This window comes from Musca autumnalis, unplaced genomic scaffold, assembly GCF_047663935.1.
Source record: "Musca autumnalis isolate F117 unplaced genomic scaffold, ASM4766393v1 scaffold_2, whole genome shotgun sequence".
Lineage (NCBI taxonomy): Eukaryota > Metazoa > Arthropoda > Insecta > Diptera > Muscidae > Musca > Musca autumnalis.
The window spans coordinates 82054103-82066862 of record NW_027411755.1 but is presented as its reverse complement, the minus strand read 5'-3'; the positions used below and the strand labels follow the sequence as shown (position 1 = coordinate 82066862).

At 34.1% G+C, this 12760-nt stretch overlaps 1 protein-coding gene across 1 annotated transcript in view; it reads right to left on the bottom strand.

Moving 5' to 3' along the window:
• Sema1a (semaphorin 1a) overlaps nucleotides 1-12760 on the bottom strand; it is a 776225-nt gene that overhangs the window by 724955 nt on the left and 38510 nt on the right. The window contains exon 2 of the mRNA XM_073968138.1: nucleotides 10404-11833. The gene's annotated coding sequence lies outside the window, so the exon portion shown is untranslated. The remainder of the gene's footprint in view (nucleotides 1-10403; nucleotides 11834-12760) is intronic.

Here is a 12760-nt window from a genome sequence, read left to right as displayed (position 1 = left end):
TGTGGGTAATGTTTTGGTTCATTTTTTCGAAATTTCACTATAGGCCACCAAAGAAATTAAGTCTCTATTGACATTATCATCATGGCAATAAAAGCATAAATTTTGCCGAAAAAACACGAAAATTTTTCCTATTTTTTATGAAAATGTTCCTTCTTTTTTTCGGGTTGATAAATAAAAGTAACAAAAGACTTGGTTCTACACCATTTTTGCATTTAATTCAAAGAATTTCAGTTATAATTGAAAACATTACACTTGTAATTTCGAATTATTTCATTTTTAATTTGAGAATTCCAATTAAAATTCGCATTATTTCAATTATAATTTGAATTAAATGAATGAATTCGAATTTTTCCATTTGTATTTCGAATTTTTCCATTTAGAATTCGATTTCTTTCATTTTAAATTCGAATTATTACATTTGGAATTCGAAACATTTTATTTGTAATTCGAAAAACCAAATAAAAACAAATGCAGCCAAAAATATTGTATTTTTTGTTTCGAATTTCAGATGGAACAGGTCAAATTACAAATGGAAAATTTAAATTACAAATGGAAAAATACGAATTACAAATGACAAAAATCGAATTATAAATGACATAATTCGAAACTCAATTGTAATTCTCAAATGAAATAATAAAATTACAACTGAAATGCTTCGAATTACATGTGAAAATGGTGTAGATAAAAGAAGTGAGCGAAGACTATAGTCGGGACGGTATCGACTATGTCATACCCTACACCGCTACCCCTGTGGATAAGCTTTTCACTGGTAAACATTTCCTTTAGGGAGATATAAGCCACGCTGGCTTTTATACCAAACGACTTAAGGCGAACTGAACCAAAATAATTTATTATTAATTTTATATTTCAGTACTGTCAACAATCAACTTGGTACTGATTGAAAGCTTCTTCTTGATTAGCATTTTACATGTCTTTAATACACCAAATAGAAGAAAAGGTATTTGTCATTTAAATAAAAACTTAAAAATATCAAAATTGGATAGCTTAGCCCCTTTTGCAATAACGCTGATATTTTACCATCAATGCGTCACATTTTGTACTAATTTAAAGCTCAGATGGCCTAGTTTCGTTATCAAGTTCTCCCCTTGGAATGTGTCCAACAGAAGCAGAAATGTCCACCATGGAAATAAAATTCCACAATTTGGAAATTTTCTTTTTCTACATCGCTAGTATTTGACCAATTTTGTTAACGCATTTGGGACCAATTTAAAGCTCAGAATCAGAATGTCTTCATTAATATAGGTCACTTTTGTTGAAATGCTGATATTTGTCAGTACATTTCAAATAAAAAAAAAATAAAAATTGGAATGTAAGCCAACCTATTTTGCATTATTATAAAATTAATATTCTCTTCTTCCATTCACGTTCTTTCCTTTTGGAATACCCCTACTAGAAGTGGAGACATTTGCATAAGAAAAAACTCTTATTTTTTCTCCACATAAGTTTATTGCCCATTCCGACCCAGGAATATTATCCGATCATTACTTTTGCTTCTTCCTTTCTGCGATTCTCATTAGCCACTAAAATTTCGTGACGATCCGATCAAAATTACGACCTGTAGCGTGATTACAATTTACCATTTTAAAGCTCAGAATGTCTTCATTAATATACACTGCCGCTTTTTTTTCATCCTTGTTGAATGAAAAAAGCAAGCTTTGTTAGGCATTACACCTGATTTTTTAAAGAATCCTTGCCAAAGCAGGATATACGGGTGTATCCTTAATCAGGAGGGATATACTTTTACTGAATATTACTGAAAGTACTTCGTTTTAATATAGAGTGAATATGCATCGATATTCTAATACAATCTTTCTGTATTCCCAAGTTTTAAAGGGGGGTTCTATTCAAATGAGCCAAATTTTTTACTTCAATTGTTGACTTTATTTTGTTTTCCTTGAAATGAATGACTAAGTTTACTCCAAACACATGAAGTAAAATATAATAAAAATTAAAAACTGCATATCTTGTATAAGTCGGAAAAAATGGACGTTGAAAAAAATTTTGCAGGGGGTTCTATTCATGTCAGCGGCAGTGTAGGTCACTTTTGTTGAAACGCTCTGATATTTGTCAGTACATTTCAAATAAAAAAATGAAAAATTGGGATGTACGTCAACCTCTTTGCATCAATTTAAAGGAGATCTTTTCTTCTGCCATTGACGAGCCCTCCTTTTAAAATACCCTACTAGAAACGGAGATATTCGCATAAGAATAATAGTTAAATTTTCTTCACATAAATTTTTCATGCCCATTCCCACCCCTCAATAATATTATCCGAGCATCACCAAAATCAATAAGCTTCTTCCTCTAATCTTCTTATTATATAAAAGAGCTTAGTGATGAGTGACTGACTGACATATCATCGCCCAGACGAAACCGCAGAAGCTAGAATGTTGAAATTTTGACTGTGGGTTGTGGGTTGGTGTACTAAAATATACTAAATAAGGTACCCATTGTATTAGGCAAATGGGAAAAGCTACAATTCTGAAATTTTGAAGGAAGGTCTCGAATAGAGCTGGAATCCTGAAATTTATAATTAAGATTACTTTTAGGGTGTAGGATTGAGGTAGATTTGGAAATTCGTATTTATGGGAACGGAAAGTACAAAATTTGGCACAATTTTGGATTTGGGTGAAAGGGTAGAGCTGGAATCTTGAAATTTGAAATTAAGATTACTGTTGGAGTGTAGGATTAAGGTAGTTGTGAAAATTCGATGGTACTATATTTGGTACAATTAAATTTGGGTGAACGAATAGAATCCTGAAATTTGGAATTAAGATTACAGTTAGATTGTAGGATTGAGGAAGTTTTGGAAATTCGTACTTATGTTTACGAAAAGTACAAAATTTGGCACAATTTAGATTTGGTTGAACGGATAAAGATGGAATCCTGAAATTTGAAATTAAGATTACTGTTGGAGTGTAGGATTAAGGTAGTTATGGAAATTCGATGGTACTATATTTGGTACAATTTGGATTTGGGGGAACGGATGGAGATGGAATCAAGAAATTTGGAATTTAGATTACTTTCGGATCGTAGGACTAAGGAATTTTTAGGAATTTGTACTTATGGATACAGAAAGTACTAAACGGTAATAAGTTTAACAAAATTGGGATTTGTGTGAACGGATAACGCTGGAATCCTGAAATTCGGAATTAAGATAACTACTGGAATGGAGAATTTAGGACATTTGGAAAATTCTTACTTATGTGTACGAAGAGTACACCCAATTTGGATTTAGGTGAACGGATAGCGCTGGAATCCTAAAATTTGAAATTAAGATTGCTGTTGTTGCAGGATTGAGGAAGTTTTGGAAATTAGGACTTATGGGTACGAAAAGTAAAAATCGTACTAAATTTTGGTACAACTTGGATTTGGGTGAACTAATAGAGCTGGAATCCTGAAATTTGAAGTAAATATTACCGTTGGAGTGTAGAAGTGAAGTAGGCTTGGAAATTCGTACTTATGGATACGGAAAGTACTAAATTTGGAACAATTTGAGTCTGAGCGAATGGATAGAGCCTGAATACTGAAATTTGGATTTAAGATTACTGTTCGACTGTAGAATTGAGAAAGTTTTGAAAATTCGTACTAATGGGTACAAAAAAAATTCTACCGAATTTGGTACAATTTGGATTTGGGCGAACGAATAGAGCTAGAATCCTGAAATTTAGAATTGAGATTACTGTAGGATGGAGGTAGTTTTGGAAATTCGTACTTATGGGTACGATGAGTACTAAATGGTACTACATTTGGTACAATGGGGATTTGAGCAAACGGATAGAGCTGGAATTCTGAAATTTGGAATTGGTATTAAGGGTTTTCCCTTAATTGAAATGACGTTTTGGGTAATATGACTACTCAAATGAAATTAAACATCAATTAACAACAAAATTTTCATACTTCACCATTTCCATATCAAATATTGTTTATTTGTTTTTACCCCCTTTCCGCAGACGAAGTAGCGAGCATTTTGCTAGTAAATAATATTTTCTTAAGAAAATTACATTACAAGTTTATATGTATATTATGGCATGAAATTATTTATTTAAATTTTAGACAGTTAATTTTACATGATTTTATAATGAGTCAAAACCTCCCAAAATCCTTCATTTTTTGGGGTTAATGTTAAAAGAAGAAATTTTCCAAATCAAGTTTCACTGTGAGTCTGTTGAATAAAAATTACTAAACAAATTTCCAAATCAAGTTTCATTGTGAGTCTGTTGAATAAAAATTACTAAACCAGAATAAGCATCTAATAGCATATCATAATAACAAGTAAGAAAGTATAAGTCAGCTGTGCCGATAGAGATATACTCTCAGTCTCGGACCTACAGAAAAGAAACAAACACAATACTTCTGACGTCTATAGGGGTCTTTTGCGTTTTTGGGCCAATTTCTCATGAAGTATGGATATAGCCCTCGAAAAAATTTGTAACGTTTTAACTAGGGCGGCATACAAAACATATTCCCAAAAAATTAAAAACGATCCTAGGCGGGTCCTTTAACCCCACTCTTTCTAAACTTAGCGTGGAAGGTTCCCGAAAGTGTAGTCCGATGTAGTCCATACTCGGACATAATTCGAGGGTGTAAGTACTACCCAATTTAGTTGGTACTTGCAGGCTTTTGTGGAGATTTTGGGCCATTATTTAGAAAGTATGGACTTGCCCCGAACACAAATTGCGCCGTCGCAAGAAGAACTCTTTGTGGAAAACCATCCGAGATGAGCTGTTAAACTGCACTTTTCCCAAACTTTGTGTGGGAGGCACCAGAATGACGGGATCGATATACTCCATATTTCTTCCATACATGATTATATGAAATAATACGATGTGCGAAGTGTAGACCAATCAGAAACTCCCTCCAAGAGTTATGTTCCGGATTTGTTATTTTAGTTGGTCCCTTCAAGGTTTCTTGGGGCTTTAGGATGTATGGACTTGCCCCCGAAAAAAGTGTACCGTCGTAAAGCGGGCCGAAAGGACAATATCCAAAAAAAATCCCAAAGCCATCAGAGAGGAGATATAATACTTCACTTTTTCCGAATTTTGTGGGAGAGGTACCCGAAAGAGTGACCGATATAGTGCATATTCGTACCCGATCTATGCCTGAAAGTGATATTACCATACGCAAAGTTATGACCAATTCAGTTACTCTCTTCGAGAGTTATCGTCCCACAGTGGATCCACTTGTATGGAGAAAGTGGCCAAAAATATTTAGAGTGTAAAAATCAAGCCAATGCGCCGGTTACAGCTTTGTGCTGCTGCGAAGAGTGTTTTAAGAAACCACGAGCGTAACATTCACCCCCTTTCCCCTCTAGAGGCGGCATACGGTAAGAAGTGTTTTAGGCTGTTAATACAAAATTACATGAACAAAAGTCGGGATTATCTTATGATGCAAATAAAAGGGTTGGGGAAACAAAACAATCTTCAAAACAACATAAAATCCAACAAATTTAGCGGATTAAAAAAACCAACATTTTTGTCTGAAAATTGGTCAAATTTTTAATAAGATCTTATAGCGTTTTTCCTCGAAGACACATATCCGCTCACGTAAGTCATAAATGGAAGAAGAATTCTTGACCTTTACATTGATGCCAATTATGTTCTTATACGAGGTCAGATAACAGAGTTATACCCTAATATATCCATAGAAACAATATTCTAGGGCAGCCTTATTCTGCGACCCACCATTTGTAGTCTGGCACTAGATGGCAGCTGATTTCAATACTGAATAATCTTAAACCTATGACCTACATTGGAAAATTATTCCCGAGGTGGGCACTGGTGGGCATCATGACTAAAACCTTAGGTCAAATTTAAATATAGGATCGAATTGGCATTACAAAATACACTAAGAAAATATGCAGCTAACTAAAATTCCACAACGCGCTAAAACACTATTTTTTAATGAAATCTAAGCTATTACCTCATCCTTCAAAACCCACTATAATATTTTGCTATACCTATTAGTTTCGCGATATTTTGAATATATTCAATTGCACTTAAAATTTAGGTTGTACTCACAACAAAAAATATTAGTCAAATATTCCGACTTTTGAAGCTATGCTTAAAAAGATCGCGTTCAAATGAAACAAAAAGTAATATATTTTTAAAAAGGTCCATGTCATAGCTGTCAGAGTTGCCAGATGTTGTACAAAAATTTTGACATTCATTTTTTATTTTTGGCCAATGGGTGGATCCACTGTGCGTCCGTACCATTTTACCTATAAAGGAGTGGACCAATATGGCCCACCTTCGAACTTAAACCAAGTTTGGACAAAATTTTACGTTTGCCAAATTTTGGACCCGATCAGTTGCTTCGTTCGAGATTTATCGTGCGCATTACATTTTCCAATAAAAACCCAAAATTAACATACAATTGTAGTTGGGACACTTCGGTCCCGCTGAACTTATAAAATTAGAAGTAAAAAAACAATTTCCTTAATACCTTTTGTTCTTCTTTTATCTGATCGCTTACATGTCATGTGTCAATTTTTCACATTATGTAACCTCCATCCATGCATTATTTTATTATTCTCATTTTGCAAAATGAAATCTTTGCAGATATAATCATTTTTGAATTAGATTGCATAGCTCAGCTTGATTATGTTGCAATGTCAGTTGTATTGACATTTCGATAAATCACAAAGTGACAAAACGTTAAAAATATCTACCCTAGTTCTTTCTAAATGTCCGCAGGAAATCAACACAAATAAAGAGAAATTGAATTGAATGACTGTCCAAAGTGATTAAAAGGCATCCTTTGCTAAGGCACACAACAAAAGCCTAAAAATATGAAAAAAACCATATTATAATAAAATTTGTACACAAGTGGAAAAAGGAGTAAAGCAAAACTACAAAGGGTTCGTTTTAATAGAAGAAAAGCCTTTATATGCAAATAAAGTCTACAAAAATATATTTATACACACAAACAACTGACAGCCACTAAAACCTGCAAGTCTCGCCAGGAGCCGTTTAAAAGGCTAGCGATATATATTTTTAGGCTATACGGATAAGTCTCATATAATGCGTTAAATTCAATGTATAAAAGCATTTTATTAAACGGATTTGGCAAACCACAGTACACTGTGGTATAAAACGTACTGTGGTTTGCCAAATCCGTTTAATAAAATGCCCATGGACTTTTCCTGTCCTCAAAATACGAATTTCTAAAAATTTGAGAGTTACATGAGCCGAATAAACCTTTACTAGACATAGGATTTTCTAAATTTTCAAACAGAAAAAAAGTGGGAATGCCAGAATTCTTATATGATTTTAGAAATATTTTGGCATATTTTGTTATATTATATGAAAAAAATATTTTAATATTAAAATTTCCAAATTTTTGAAAAATATGCATAATCTATGCAAAAGAAATTTAAACCAACTATTTTTGCATTACCGGAAAATTATATGGTTTTACTTAAAAATTTTACTAGGCAAAATTGTTTACTTTACTCATTACTTGGTAATGTGGCACAGAGCGTATGTGTCCATCTACAAAACCGAGAGTTGTGTGTTCAACGCTCTCCGTGTTTAATCCATAATATTCGATAATGGTAAGTAAGTGAGTTTGTAAGTAGTTACGACTACCAAATAAAAATACGGAGAGTTGAAATTGAATCTAAATTCACCTCAACTGTTCCAAAAATAGCAATAGAATAACTAGTTATTGAGTGCGACATGCCCTTGTTACAATAATGGGCAAGCAAGTTGATTTTTAAGTAGTTACGACTACCAAAAATACTCTAAAACTCGATATTTGTTAAAATGAAGTTTTTGTTGGGAATAATCACTACTACAAAGCAAAAATCTCTCTAAGTCCAATTAGTAAAAGCCAGATATTCTGTATTTTTATACCCTCCACCAATATGGAGGGTATAAAACTTTAAACCTGAAATTGGTTGGTATGGGTCAACGCCTTCATATACCCTCCACAGGACAGTACCTCCCGATTTTCGGTATTTTGACGGTTGTGGCATCAATATCCCACCGAAGTGGCTGACATTTGCTATTTAGTCTTTGTTGGGGTGTAACACTTTCAATCTGAAATTTTTCGGTACAGCCCCATAAAACAGTACATCCCAATTTTCGGTATTTTGAAAGTTGTGGCTTCAATATCTCACCGAAATGGCTGTAATTTGGTATTTATTCTTCGTTGCGCGTACAAAACTTACCACCTGAAATTTGTCGGTAAAGGTCCGAGTCTTCATATAGCCCCGTAGAACGGTACTTCACGATTTTCAGTATGTATTTTGAAGATTGTGACCTTAATATCCCACCGAAATGCCTGAAATTTGGTATTTAGTCTTCGTTGTGGGTATAAAACTTTCCACCTGAAATTTGTCGGTATAGGTCTTTATCTTCATATTTTCAAGGTTGTGTCGTCAATATCCCACCGAATTGGCTGAAATGTGGTATTTAGGGTACAAAACTTTCCATAAAATTTGTCGGTATAGCCCGCAAAGAATGGTACCTCCCGATTTTCGGTATTTTGAAGGTTGTGTCCTCAATATCCCACCGCAATGACTAAAATTTGGTAGTTAGTCTTCGCTGGGTGTATAAAACTTTCCACCTGAAATTGGGCGGTATATGTCCACACCTTCATATACCCCCCATAGAACAGTACCTCACGATTTTCAGTATGAAGATTTTGAAGATTGTGACCTTAATATCCCGCCAAAACGGCTGAAATTTGGTATTAAGTCGTCGTTGGGGGTAAAAAACTTTCCACCTAAAATTTGTCGGTATAGGTCCTCATCTTCATATAGCCCCCATAGAACAGTAGCTCCGGATTTTCAATATTGTGAAGGTTGTGGCCTCAATATCCCACAGAAATGCCTGAAATTTGGTATTTAGTCTTCGTTGTGTATATATAAAACTTTCCACCTGAAATTTTTCGGTATAGGTCCTCATCTTCATACAGCCACCATAAAACGGTACCTCCCGATTTTGGGTATTTTGAAGATTATGACCTCAATATCCCACCGAAACGGCTGAAATTTGGTATTTAGTCTTCGTTGTGGATAAAAAACTTTTGACCAGAAATTTGTCGATATAGGCCCACGTCTTCATATAGCCCCCATAGGTCGGTACCCTCCGATTTCGGTGCTTTGAAAATGTTAGCCACATTATTCAAACGGAATAACTGACATTTGGTATTTAGTCATCGCTAAAGGTACAAGACATTTATACAGGTACGTAGCCACAATTTAAGGTTTTTTTGAAGATTTTAGTCACATTTTCTACCAAATTGGTCGTTAATTGGATTTTTTTGTTCCTGTTCTTGCCGGTATTGCCCAATTTTATGTATTTCGAGGGTTTTTTTGTCAAATGTTCGAACCGAGATTGAAGTAATTTAATATTGTGTGTTGCCAGGAGTTCAAAAGTTCAATTCGGAAAATTGTAAATATTGACTCATGTTTTGTAAGGAATTGCGATGGCGCCCCATATGAGCTCTTTTGAAGGGAGTATTATCAGTTGGGATATAGTATATACTCCTGCAATAAGAGGAAAATCATAGTAATTTCATAAACGAAAGGAAACTAATTGTCCTTATTCACTTCAATACAGTTCGTGTGGAGGGTATAACAACTTCGGCCCGACCGAACTTAACGCCGTTCTTACTTGTTTATAATTTAATTATTTCAGATCCTTTTCTCCGCCTTACCAAAAAGTGACTAAAGCATAAGTTATAGACCTGTGAGAATGTATTATTTTCTTTGCGACGTTGCGACGGTTACCCGGTTTTTCGACCTGTAGTGGGATTCTGTAACTCATTTTTGCTGTTACCGACAAAAATCGGTAAAATTAAATCGCAAAATTATGACTAAAAACATAAAGAAAAGTTGGCATCACTGTTTGTGTCGGTAGAGGCTAGCGACTACTTTTTATTCATCGTTAACTTACCGAAAAAAATCGTTAATTATCGAAATTATAAGCATTTTAATTTTACCGACAATTATCGATAACAGCAAAAATGAGTTACAGAATCCCACTACTGAAAGTCAAAGTGGGTATAGTTTCAAAGTATAGGGAAATACCAATAATTTGTTTTCCTGATAATGTATGTATGTTGCTTATTTTTGAATATGAATAATGTAACCCTTAGATCGCGATATCCCAAGAATAGTAACTCCTATAAAAAATTCATTGAAGAGATTTTTCAATCTAATACTTTTGCCTTAGACATTTTTATTGTAAAATAATTTATGTGTTTCAACCAAACTGTGTTTTAACCAAACATACGAGTTCACTGAGTTCCACCTATACACGAACCTATTCAACGTGAATGCTTTTTGGCTAAAAATATATTTTTTGGGGTTATACGACAAAGATAAACGGGCGGTATTTAAAAAAAAAAAAGAAAAACAAAACGAAACTTACCTTTTTAATATAAAATACACAACAGCTCAAAGCGGCGCATATATCCTGAAGTTAATATTGCTGAGTGACGATGGCGATGTTGATGATGATAACGAAGAGCTGGCTAGGGGACTAGTTGGTTTGGCGCTTTGCTTCACTCCAAGCTAAATGAAAGCAGCGAGTGATATAAAAATCCTTTATACCCAAATAATGGACAAAAATATTAAAGGATTTCAAAAATTATAATGGAAGGCCATTCATTTTCCCTTGACGTTTTGTTTTGCTAGGTATCTTCCAAAAAATTTCACACACACACTCACAACGACCCAAGTGCTAATGAAACAAATCTGTAGGTATTAATCCCAGGCTCTCTACAATCCAAAGACATTCGCCGTTGCTCCTACAGGCGACACAAGGGGAGACGTTGGATAATTTTGGTGAGTTGTTTCGATGGCTGTTATTATCTCTCAGTGACTTGGAATACGAATCTGTTTGTTGCTTTGGTATGGTATGGTGTTCGCGTGGATGGAAAATACTTCTTTCTGTAGATGATTCTCCTTTTGTTTGTTAGCCAAAAAGGATGTAGGACGTTGATAAAATTGCGTTACAACACTGACTGAGTAGTAAAGTACACTTTACAACTTGTTTTTATTTTTGGTTATTTTACACTTTTTTACACCTTGTGCTTATGTGGAACGAATTGAGTAGCTAGCTGGCTGGTTGGTTGTTATACTTTTTGGGACCACGCCACATAACATTATTTCATATATACATATAAACATTAAAACACACGCATACGTACAAACGATGGTATGTAAATATTTGCTTTGGCTAAATGCGAAATTCTGCTGCTGCTGATGTTGCAAATGTGTGGAAGCGTGAGACGCGTTTTGTTTTCGTTTCGATATTTTTTTCTCGTTTCTATACAAACTTTCGAACCAAACAGACGACACACATAGATACAGGAACGCGCACAGGATAATGTTATGTTACAAGCGCGTAAATTATACAAATAAAGGATAATAAAGGATGACACGACATAGAGCGACGACACACATATACGGTTAGAATAGACAACAACGAGACGACAATTACGACAACAACGACACCAATGACTATAAAAACCGATTGTTTACATATATACAAATCAACCGAATAATAATGGTTAACACGAATACCGTCAGTTATCCTTAAGCTTTGTTGCGGTTGATTGTGATCAGACAAATATTAAAAATGTTTTTAATAAGTTTTCCCGAAATATATTTCACCGTTGAATACACTCTATGTAGGCAGTTTTTTGTTTAAATTAATTTAACCGATGTCTTCTTGATCCATGCTGATAGAAATATTATAATATTCACATTACATGATATAAATTTCACTTTATATCTGACATTTTGGGGTTGAGGTTTTTCTTCCAAATTTTAACGCATTTTTTTACGTGCGGAAAACTGCAAAGAGAAAAACGTAAAATGTGGTAAATATAAAATTGTAACTTTTTCAATGAATAATTCTGTATAAACTTAAATTTTTCTATAAATTAATAGTTATTATTCTAAGAATGTTAGATCTGTAACAATAGGGTTTTCCAATAAGGACTTGACAACTTGTTTCTTTTTAGTAAATCGCAAACCAGTTGAGATATTTCAAAATTATTATTTCGTTGTTATAACCTCAAACTCAAAACTGTTTGCAAAACACGTCGTTACAAGAGATATGTCGCTATAGTCGATGTGGTAACAAGCGATGTTTTATTGTTCGGACTATAAAGGGCAGAAATTCCAGACTTTTGGATTTAGTCGTTACACATGGTGCCGTGTTAAGGGTCGAAGTCACGAAAAGAGTTTCATAGTAAGGATTATTTAGGATAGGTTAGGTTGAGAAGAAGGGCGATGCTAATATCGGACTATATCTACTGTGACCAACCCGACTCTATTATAGAGTAGAGTACTTTATTTCAGGTGCACGCACTCTATTTTTTTAACGTACTCTATTTGTCCTCTATTTTCATCTATGTCCTCTATTTTTGATTTGTTTTACAAATACATGTGTTTACAGATGTAATCCAATGAAATCAGAATAGCGTAGGCGGAAATTAAACAAAGTTTTTTTTTTAAATAGAAACATTAACATTTTTTGACTTTTGTGGTCTGTAACTTTTCCTCAATGTGGACGAGTGCTACTTTATAAGTCTCTGGTCTAATAATGAAAAATCGACCAATTATCATCATAAATAGTTTTGTTTTCTAATATATGCTCCGGCGTAAATTCAAACGAATTGTGGAAGCTCTTCTTCCACTACCATTGAAATACCTTGAAAACTTGGTTTTGAACTTTTCAACAGCATGTTCTTGCGATTTCTGTCTAGTTTCTGGCTT